The sequence below is a fragment of the Drosophila melanogaster genome, chromosome 3R, assembly GCF_000001215.4.
Source record: "Drosophila melanogaster chromosome 3R".
Taxonomy (NCBI): Eukaryota; Metazoa; Arthropoda; class Insecta; order Diptera; family Drosophilidae; genus Drosophila; species Drosophila melanogaster.
In genome coordinates, this window is record NT_033777.3 from 3075823 (window position 1) to 3087912 (window position 12090).

General features: G+C 38.1%; 1 protein-coding gene across 1 annotated transcript in view; it reads right to left on the reverse strand.

The window, feature by feature from the left end:
• Positions 1-12090, reverse strand: part of Pzl (Piezo-like) — a gene marked incomplete at its 3' end in the record, with an annotated part of 709421 nt that overhangs the window by 521661 nt on the left and 175670 nt on the right. The gene's annotated exons all lie outside the window — the stretch shown is intronic.

The following is a 12090-nucleotide window of genomic DNA, read 5'->3' on the forward strand; positions in this document are numbered from 1 at the left end:
TATGAGTTTATGAAAAACAGAGCCTACTTCCTCAAATTTGTCGTCTCCGATAGGGGGAATCAAACCCCGTCAAAGTGGCAGCAGTAGCAAATTATCCATGCCCTAAAACTTTCGACTGTTTTAGACAGTATGAACCCTGTTGGTGAAACGAAACTAGCAGGTAAAAATATTTATAAAATAATAAAAATAAATATAAAATTTATTAATTATTTTAAGTGAGGGCCAAAAGTGTTGTTCGCAAATTATTATCTTGAATTTAATTAATTAATTGCGAAAATCTATTATTAAAAAAAAAAAAACATTAAAAAAGCGTTCAGTTTGCGATAGCAAAACGATAGCAAATTTTGCTAAAACCAGAGCACCTAAAAAGGAAATCAAAAGATTTCGCCCAAATCGAAATCAAAAATATTACGATTACCTGAGCATCCTCAATGAGATGCCTTAAAAAGGAGAACACAGAGATCAACTTCAATGAACTTTAAGAAGGGCCAGTTTATGAGTGCAACTAGATTCAGTTACGAAGAAGCGACCACTACATGTATTCTTTGGCAGAAGAATGACCACATGCCCGAATCGTTACGAAACAGCCATCAAATATAATATTGAAATCCTAAAAACAAACAGAAAACAGACCTAACAAATTATAATAGGAACAAAAGGGAAACACGTAATTATCAATCTGAAGAAGAAATATTCGTAAATGTGATCACTATATTGGGTTCCAAGCTTTCCCCAAGATATAGGAAAGAAAAAGTTAAGGAAAACAAGCACTCTACAATAACATATGAACATAATACATACATATGAACATGTACATAAAATACAATCATATCAAAAGACGAAATTTTTTCAGGGTATTACTATGGCCAACAAATGATGTCGGTGGAACTATGAAAATTACGAACTACATCAACGCACAGATACTGACAATAAGGGGATAGGAAAGTTACAAACTTCAACGACCAAGCTTATACGCTTCATTGCTATCGGAAACAGTATATATATATATCCAGATCACGATAACCATGTCATGTTAGAGGAAAACCTAGATACTTATTGAAAACAATGACCAATAGGGCGAAATTTACAAGACTAATAAACGTGCGGCAGATTTGTGCGGCTTGTGGCAGTTAGAGTGGGCGTGGCCACATGGGCAAACCAACTTGCGCTGCGTCAATGTCTCTAGAATCTGTATGCTTAGCCCTAATCTTCTAGCTTTATAGATCCTGAGATCCAGACATTCATATCGTCAGGCGGATCAAGAATATATACTCTTTATATGGTCGGAAACTCTCCCTGTAACATAATTTTCAACGGATCTAGTGTACCCTTTTACTCTATGAGTAACGGGTATAAATAGCAGTTCAGTAATACCGGAGGAGTCAGCGTGAAAACACTCTTTTCCTTGGTCGGTCAATCACACAAATCATAAATTTGGTTGAACGAACACACAAGCTCTCTGAGCAAGCCGTTGCAACTCGTAGCGAGTCACTTCGTTACATTTGGCGCCCAACCGTGACTGTCCTAACAAAAAGATATGAGACTAAGATGGGGAAGTCGTGGCTGAACAGCTTAATGAGTGCCCGTGGGATCAAGATGGTTTGGTCGAGGAAATGCGGAAGACGATGTGCGAGCTGGAAGCTTAAGAAAATGAGTACGGAAAGAGACCGTCTGTAGAGGTCAAAGTCACCTGGTGAGGAGCCTCGGTCGGGAACGAGAAGCCGCTAGAATTTCTGGAACGACAATGACGTATGGACTCGACGTCAACCAGATCCCAAGAGCGATGCCGGAACTAGTGAAAGGACGGGCCCTAAAGTGGTTTATTGCGAACAACCGGTTCTGGGAGACATGGGCCGAATGGCAGATGAAGTCAATGTAAGAAGCCACATCGCTGATAGAAGTCTACATAGGACTCGGGGAGAGGACTGTTCGGATGCAACTGCTGATTCTACACAATATAATCGACGCTCTAGTACTGGGTTCGGATTTCCTAACGAGACCAGGAGCAAGAATAGAATGCACCAAAATTAACGTAGCCGGTTGGCTCAGCGGGACAAAGCAGGCCAAGCGGAGAACTGTCAGTAGTAATCGTGGAGAGGGCTGCGGACTTCTATGAGGAGGATTCTGACGAATTCCTTAGGTCGGAGTTGACCAATTTAGGCAGGGTACAAGGGACATCAACGGTGGGAGTGCACAAGATAACAATGAAGGACGATCAACCAGTCAAAAAGCGGTATTAGGTATTATTAGGCCAGGAGCCAAAAGGAAGACAGTCATCTTCCCAACATAATCATTCTAACTCTTCAATTGGACTAACATCGCACTAGCCGTGCGTGGACAGCAACGTGGAAGACTAACACGGGGGACGAGTCGCCTCCCACAGACTGCTACGAGGGATTTTACCTATTCACCTTTAGGGTCACCCCCCACACATTTAATTTACATACTAGCGGAGTAACGGGTAGTAGGGGAACTCGACCGTAGCATTCTCTCTTGTTTTATTTATTTTTCGTATGTGTTAACGACGTTTAGTGGAACCAACTCTTTTTTTTATTTTTTTTTTCGCACGGGTCTCACGGCCACACCTCCCGCCGAACCGACCGAGGACGGCGGCTCGATTCGCGAGAAAATAGACGCGATATAGAAAAGAGAACAGAAACGAGGAAATGAATATAGTGCAAAATAACTATATTAAATATTAGTGTTAGTAGGATCTAATTATATACTAAAAAGTTAAAACTGATTGCTTTAAGAGCGGCAGAGTCAAGATTATTGATAATAGGATAAAGTCTATTATAGTCAAAACATAATACTCAATGATAGGGTATATAGTTTCTAGTGAATCTACTTGGAATCGAGAAGTTAAGCCGACTAATCAAGTCGGGACTCTCAACTTCGCCACGAATGAGCTTACAAATAAAGACTGTTCCAAGCATCGTTCTACGGTTAGCAAGGAAAGGTAAAGTAATTAAAAGTCTACTGAAATAAGGAGGTATTATACGGTTTGCATCCCGATTTAGGAGCAGCAAGGCAAAAAGTAAAAAAAAAGTATAAATATTTTGGAATGATTCATGCGATCCGAGTGGACTACGTATTGTGGCCTCCAAACATGTGATCCATACTCAAGAATCGGACGGGCTAAAGAAATAAATAAGGTTTTAGTCATGTAAGAATAATCAAATTCCTTAGACCACCTTTTCATAAAACCAAGCACACCCCTGGTTTTATTGCCAATAGTTGAAATATGGTCAGAGAATTTTAGTTTAGGGTCCAGAAGAACCCCGTGTTATTCTGTCCAAAGGGCACCCACTTAGAGTGTAAGTCGTGCGTATTGGGTTGACACGACAAAAGGTCATAACTTTACACTTGGAGCCATTTTATACGTTATCACGGCACCATATTTGAAATTTGTCTAGATCGGATTGTAAGTCCAAATGGCGCGAAATGTCCTTGTGCTGGAGGCATAATTTAACATCGTCTGGTTACATAAGTACACGCGAATGTTTTATTACTAAGGGGAGGTCGTTAATGAATAAGGTAAAAAGAAGCGGGCCAAGATGGCTCCCTTATGGGACAAGATAGAGAGTTTTTAAAGAGGACTTGTTGTGTCCTGGCATTTACATAGCTTGAAATCCAAATTAGAAGATTAGTTAAACCTAAAATATCAAGTTTCCGTACTAGAACGTAAGATTAACAGAGTCAAATGCTTTACTAAAGTCAGAGAAGATGAAATCTGCTTCAAGATTATTTTTGAAGCCCTGTATTACGAAAGAAGTAAGCTCCAAGAGGTTAGTGGTTACTGATCTGCGTTTCATAAAACCGTGTTGACACGGTGGTATGATTGATCTACAAAGGTGGTGCAAATGAGGAGTAATAACATTTTTCAATTGTGTATGAAAGCAACATTTTACTATGCATGGTTGCCATATCTGACTGGAGGTGGCTTTCTAAATCGTGTATGGCCTGTCTGGATAATACATCTGCGACATGATTCTCCTTTCCTGACTTATACAAAATTTTTGATTTGTGCTCATCTATAAATACAGATAGTCCTTTAAACCAAGCTCTCTACCTTGTAAGGATCTAGATATCATCGTAATAGGCTTTCCGTTTTGTTATAAAAGCGGGCCGCCTTCAAGGGCTGAAGCGTTCGTAGTTAAATCGAATGGCTTTGTGTAGTCTGGGTAGGGTAGCATTACATTTTTGGACAATAAGATATTCTTAAGTTTTTCAAAAGCAAAGCGTAGCTTATCGTCTAAAATAATGGGTATCTTTTTAGAACGAGTGGCGGAAACGTTTTCGTTATCTCTTTGAGGATGTCATTCAAAGGTCGAGCTATTGAAGCAAAGTCCTTTATAAAGCAGCGGTAATAGCTTGCTAACCCTAAAAAGGATCTAACGTTGGAAAAATTAGAGTGTTCTTCATAGTTATGGATAGCCTTTCCTTTTTTAGGATTTGTTGTTGTTGCTGTCGGGTTGGCCAAATATTTTGAAGTTGGGGTAATTTACCATGGTTCAAATTGGTGCTTGCCTAAGTTGGTTTGATCAAATGGTTCACATAGATACGTCAGTATTAAACAGCTGATTCAGTGCCTGAACTGGTATTTGATCTGCTTGGCTGTCAAAAATTAAACAAAAGATTAATGAAAATTAACTATATTATTTGGCAGCGGTCAAAGGCAAATTGCCAGTACAGTTACTTAACAAGGGTTACAAAAAAGGGATAAAGAAAAATAATTATTATTTGCAATAACTTAATAATTGTTTTATTAGCGCCCGAACATAGTAAAAGTGATCTGAAACCGGATCAAAAGAACTCGCGACGTAAAATATTTTATAAAAGAACACCAAACAAAATAACAGCGAAATCGTTTTATATAAACATATAAAACAAAATTACAACAACGAAAAACAAAAAATAAAAAACCATAGTGCAACTACACTAAGCGAGTGAAAAAAAACACGGCCGGTTTATGTGTAAACTGTACGAAAACGTACAGCAACAAGAAAAACAAAAAATAAGACTCCAGTGCAACTGCACTGAGTAAGTCAAAACCAAAATAAACGAAATATATAAAACGAAAAATACAAAACCAACAAAAGAAGAACACATGAGCGGACCAGCACACAAAGGCACTATAATAATAACGAAAAATGTAAGTGAGATGTTCATTGCCTTTTCTTTCAAAAACAAATTAAATAAAACTTAAATCGGAGTAATTCTAGTAGTGAAGAGGACACAATACCTAGTTACAGGGAAAAATTAAAAACGAACAAGTTACGATAATGAATGCAGAACAGTGCACAACAGGAAACCTCGCAGCACAAGCTGCGCAGGGTACACAGTTCGAAACGCTCTATCTGAATATGGTAGAAAAAACGGTCACAGCCGCGCTTAAACACCAATCGACGGTTTTCGAACAGAAATTAGCTGACACGACACAGAATATGAAACGACAAATAGATACTCTATCTATAAAATCAGAAACTCCAAAAGTAGTAGTATACGAGGCAGCTTAAGTAATACCAGGGATTACGTGTGACGAACCCTTAGATATCGTAAAGTCCATCCCAGAATTCGATATCAAACAGGAAAATTTGTTTCTTGGCGGCAAGCAGCAACGGTTGTAGACCATATAATGGGACTTCGAAACACTATCAGGCTGTTGCAATAATACGCAACAAAGTTAGAGGAACTGCCAATTCAGCACTATCCTCATTTAGTACGGTGTTGAATATCGACGCGATTAGATACTTCACATACGCAGATAAAACCCCACTGCGTGTTATACAACGGGGCGATATGCCCCTGCTAAAGTATTATGACGAGATAGAAAAGAAGCTAGCACTTCTAACCAACAAGACAATAATGTCACACGAGGTGGCAGGAGCAATGATCCTTAATGAACAACATAGGAATGATGCTCTACATGCCTTCATTGATGGCCTGAAAAGATCCATAAAACAGGCAGTTTTTCGGCACGTCCAAAGGATCTGCCAACAGCCTTAGCATTGGCACAAGAAGCAGAAACGAGCAATAAGAACTCTGTATTCAAAGCCGTCTATGCTAAGCATAACGAGGAAACATACCAGAAATCCTTGTCTCAAAAGACCCAAGGGTGGCGTAACAACGCACAGAGTCAACAAAATTCAGACGGCTCCAACTATCAGGGTAAAAACCCACATTTTAATAAGGGCCAGGCTCTCGAGAAGTCCAACAACGGACCAAATAATCAATCACAGGGTCAAAAGGCTGGTAGTTTCAAACAACGCCACGCCCCCCCAAATAATAATGGTTGAGCCTGTGGAGGTTGATAGCTCAACACGCTATAGAAAACAGACCCACTATAGGAGAAATAATGACCAATCCATGCGTAGGAGACAAGTGCTACATCACACGTCCCAGGAATCACAGGGACAGAAAGATTCGTCAGAATACGATTTGTTAGCATAATCAGAGGTCTTAGCAACCGATGAAGATGACGTCCGACGGCGAACAGTGCAATTTTTTAGGGGAAACTCCCAGCTACCCTACAGTAGAAGGGCAGAACATAAAGCTGCTTATAGATACGGGAGCATCAACAAATTATATAAAACCACTTCCCTTTTTGAAAGCCTGTAACGTGTAACGAATTGAAGTGATGGAAGACTAAAGTAGCTATACTTGCGGGTGCACGCTTTAGAGACCGGCTCTAGCTCATGGCGTTGGGTGTGGTGGTCTTGCTTGTACAGATACCTCTTCGTTACATACAATAATGAATAAGATCAAGAAATTGAGTGTGCTTACAACAACAACAAAATAAAGAAGCTAGTATACAAAATCGGAGGAAGCAAATTAATATCTTTGGAAGAGGACAGTTCTAGAACAGGAGAAGAAGTTTGAGAATTTTGTCGCCTGCGAAACACAGGTTGAATAGTGTTCGCGTATTGCCCTACCCTACCTAAGACCACTTTCCTTAAGAGCATGGCTCTAGTGGTCCCTTAAGCACCCTACGTCCGGAGAAACATCAGCCGAGTCAGTATTTAGGTTTTAAGAAATTCATATTTTCAATATTCAATGTTGCTTAAAAATTAATAACAATGTTTATAGATAAAAATAAGTACATAATAAAGGAAGCAAGTAATTATGCAAATAAAAACTAAAGTAAGCTGAGAGAATCTAGAGCAAGGCTTTTTCTTGGTTGCGAAATCAGAAAAGAAAGGTGTATGCCGTTATTCAAGAACGTTATAATTAAAGAGTTGAAGTTACTAGCTACTAATTATATTTAAGAGAATGATCAAAGCATTTATCTAAGTCTTCTAAAATTTTTTTGTGTGAGTTTTCTTTATAATCTTGTTCCATGAATTATTTTTTTTTGTTTTATTGTTATACAGAATTATTAAAGAGAAGAGAAAATTTTTTTTTGTTTGAGAGTGGGCCGCGAGTAAATTCGACTAGATTTTTTTTTCCTTTTTTTATATTTCAATTGGCTGCTTTCGCCACTCCATTAGGATCAATTATTTATTAGCAGTGTGTATAAAAATAAATAATACTGGACACGCCATCAAAATGATGCCCTCCAGCAAAATTTTATCGGTGTACTTTGCTGAATATTTACAATAATAAAAATAAAGTTTTATAAAAGAAACTCACTCAACTTTTCACTCCTCGGCGAAAGATCGATCTCCCGGCGCAGATGAGCTGAAACGAAAGTGTGGCATTTTCTACCAATGCTTGGAGAAGGAATAATTTCGGATTACACGTCTGCGAACAAACTTTCATGAATTCTTACTCGAAAATACAAAGGAGCACTCTCAGAAAATGAACTCTTCATACACAAAAAAAAAAAATGATTAGCTTAGATTAGCTTACGTACTATATAAAAATTTTAAGTACTAATGAGAATTCAATTTAAATGAAAGGGAAAATTTGGAAAACGACATGACGACATTATCTATTTGGCACGAAGACATACTTCTTCGTCCTTAACAGTTTAAAAAGTTTAGACGGCATTATAGACCTCGATTTATTAAAAAAAAAGTTGATGCAACCATCAATCTTACGAGAAATTTAATTGCACACAAATTCGGCTCAGAGCCGCTACAATTTATGAAGTGTCAAAACGTGAACTTCATCTAAATTGACGACAGCAACATTCCACTGGCGGTCAAAGAAAATTTTAACAAAATGATCAAACAAAGATCAAAAGCATTACCGCATCCTTTCGAATCCCTAGCTTTCAAAATAAACACCGTTGCTAGAACACGCACGGACGGAGACCCGGTATATTCTAAATTATACCCGTATCCAATGGGAGTTGCTGATTTTGTCAACGCAGAGGTCAAATGACTTCTATCCCACAACAAACTAATAGAAACATTCCCCTCTACGACATTCAAGTATTGTAAACATTTGGTAACGGACATTACTGACAGGACAGAACAAACCGAAATAATAACCACAGAACATAACAGAGCACATCGCGCAGCCCAAGAAAACGTCAAGCAGATATTGCGCGACTACTTCTTCCCGAAAATGAGCCGCTTAGCAGCTGAAGTGGCCTTAAATTGTAAAACTTGTTCAAAGCATAAACGTCACCCTGTCAAGCAAACACTAGGAAGAACTCCAATACCATCCTACGCTGGAGAACTTGTGCACGTAGATATATTCTACACAGACAAGCAACACTTTCTAACGTGCATTGACAAGTTTTCCAAGTTCGCCATAGTTCAACCTATAAGTTCGCGATCAATCACAGATATCAAAGGCCCACTCTTGCAGATTATAAATTTCTTCCCTCTCACAAAGACCATTTACTGTGATAACGAGAAATACCTAAGTTCAAAAACAATTCGCACAATGATACTTAATAATTTTAACATAACAATAGCAAATGCCTCTCCTTTACATAGCACATCTAACGGTCAAGTGGAAAGGTTTCATAGCACACTCGTAGAGATTTCCCGTTGCTTAAAAGTAGATAAATTAATCGATGACACAATCAATCTAATCCTTTTAGCAGCAACCGCTTATAATAGAACCATCCACTCAATTACAAAGAAGGAACCAGTAGATATCATACATTCAACACCAATCGAGCTAGAATCGGAAATCAGAGAAAGAATACGGGAAACCCAAGACAAAACACGTGAACAAGCCAACAAGACAAAAGCTCACCGAGAGTATCAAGTGAGCGACAAAGTTTGGTTTTTTAACCAAACGGTTAGGTACGAAGCTAACACCATTATGCTCGGAAGAAACGATCGAAGCCGATTGAGGTACGACGGTTCTTATTAAAGCGAGGGTGGTCCACAAGGACAGTCTCAAATTAAAAATATGAGCATTTCTTAATTACATTTTGCTTTTTACTAGGTTAAGACATTCTGTCATCATCTTATCAATTATTGCGATGGAGTTTACATGACCCCTCTCTCCGACCACAGGGAAACAACAAAGATCCAGCAAACGAAAAACCGAGAGCCGTGCAAATTAAACGAAGATCGCCAATACGAACTCGGACGAAGACATTTTGAGGGTAACATACAATTTTTGTAATAAAGAGCATTCTCATTTCATACCCTAACCTCAGTGCTCAGTTGTTTTTTAGAAGCTTTCCTCCTTCGGTCACAGGATTGTAACTGGCGCAGCCGGACTACGGACAAGGCATTAACAATGCCCACTACGCTTATCGTTCAAATTCTGAAGAGGTGATGAACGTGTGACGGTAGTGGTTTTGGGGATTATTTTATTTATTAGTGAGTGGTGAAATAAAAAATTAAATAAAGCGTTATTGAAACATAAGTGCAAATAAAACAAAATCAAGTACAAATTGCTTCACAGGCGACCGTATATGTGTACATCAATCGCTGATAAGGCACCGGGATCGCCTTTGCGGACAATTTACAACAATTATACGAACAAGTTGCTGTGTGTGATGACCGTATATGTGTACATCAATCGCTGATAAGGCACCGGGATTATCCATACACCCTAACTCATAAAATGACACCAATTTATTTATTTATTTTTTATGATAGATAGAATAGGTTACAAAACTAGACTAACTTATATAGTAAGCTTAAGCTACGGGGCTTACAGCTATATTTATTTACAATGTTATTATATCTTAATTTAGTTAATATCTAATTTGCTAACTATTTGATGGCTTGTTATGTACAATTGCCTGTTTTGTTTTCAGATTTTGTGGTATAAATTGGTTTTTTTGAGGAAAAGTATGAGTTTTGTATTTTATCTGGATTGGGTTTGCTAAGAAGGTCTAGAGGGTTGGTGTTGTTGAATATGTCTTGTTTGGTTTGTAGGTGGGATGGGCATGAGTTTAATATGTGGCTTATTGAAATATCACCTTAGCATACCGGCCAAGTTGGTATTGAATTGGGATTTAGGTAGTGTTGGTGGGTTATGTTTGTGTGTCCTAGTCGAAGTCGTATTATTTTTGTTTGGTCGAGTCTGGTCCAATTTGGGTGAGATTATTTGAGGTAATCGCATGTGTGTGAGGTATTCCTATTAATAGATTGGTACCATGGACTGGAGTTTATTATATTTACTTTATTTTTAGTCGCAGGGTCGGCTTTAAGCTGTTTTTTTATATCAGTGAGGATAAGTGGGGTGAGGATAAGTGGCATATTGCTTGCTGATTTTGCAGCTTGATCGGCTAGTTCATTTCCTTTTATTCCTGAATGGCCAGGAATCCACATTATTTTAATTTTAGGTGCATGTTGCGTTATTAGCGACCGTATTCTGCTGGGGTAAACGTTGTTATTATTAGTGTTTTGGATTGAATCTATTGCTGATAGGGAGTCGGAACAGATAATAAATTTGCCTCTTCGGTTTTTGATAAGTACTATTGCTTCTAGGATGGCGATTGTTTCGGAGGTGAGGACGGATGAATATGGAGGCAATATGCCGTATTTCAAGACATCTGTCTCCGTTGTAATGGCGAATGTTATTGTGTAATTAATTTTTCAACCGTCAGTGAATATGAAATTATGAGTTTAAAGGTTTTTTTTGTGTGTTCGTATAATTTTCTGTATTAATCTGGGGATGTTTGTTCTTTCTTATGGACTCTAAGTGATGTGTCTATTAGATTGGGGAGGGTCCATGATGGCCTGTATTTATGGAGTTTTATTGGTTTGTAGGGTAAGTTAAGTTCTAGTCTAAGCTTGATTGTTCGGTCTATTATTGGTGTTTTATTCTTTTTAGTTTTTTTATGCTTAACGAACTTATGTATTGGTGTGTTTTTGGAGAAGGTCTCGTTTCATTTCTAAAGAGGGAGTATTTGATTCGTAAAGTATATTATTTATTGGTGTAGAGCAATAGGCTCCGAGAGCTAGACGGATTGCGGAGTTAAATGGTGTTTTTATTTTGTTTAAAATACTTTTGGGAGCATGGCCGTACAGAAACAAACCATACTCTAGTTTGGCTATAATTGTTGCTTTTGCGACATTAAGTAGTGTATGCGTGTTGCAATTAAATTTAAGACTAGATAGGCATTTTATTATATTAAGCTTATTGTGTAGTTTGGGTAGAAGTAAGTTTATGAGTGTGTTCCATTTGTATTTGTTGTTTAAGGACATTCATTCAATTTTTAAGGAAGTAACGGTAGGAATATGGATGTTGTTGCAGCTTATCTTGCATATACAGTGGTGTTTTCTGCACATGTGGAGGTGTTGGCATTTGGATAGGGATAGCGATGCCCCTGAGTAGGAGCACCAATGTTCTATATCATTAAATAGGTTGCCTAAGCTGAAGTTTGTATTTGTGTTTTTGTTGAAATTTATTATAAAGAAGAAATCGTCGGCGTATGCATTAAATTTAATTTCTTTATGTAGGGATATGATGTTGGATAATTTATTGAATGCTATGAGGAATAGTATCACGGATATGGGTTAACCTTGGGGAATTCCGTTGAATAGGGGTAATGGTTTGATGTATGCGGACCGACGCGGATAGTTATTTTTCTGTTACTCATGAAGTTTTTAATGTACTTTATTATTTTGGCCACCAGATTATCACTAGCCACCAGAGTCTTTTCGCTATTATTTTATCAAGCGTTTTTTCTATACAGCAGTTGAGAGAGCTGGGTCGGTATGA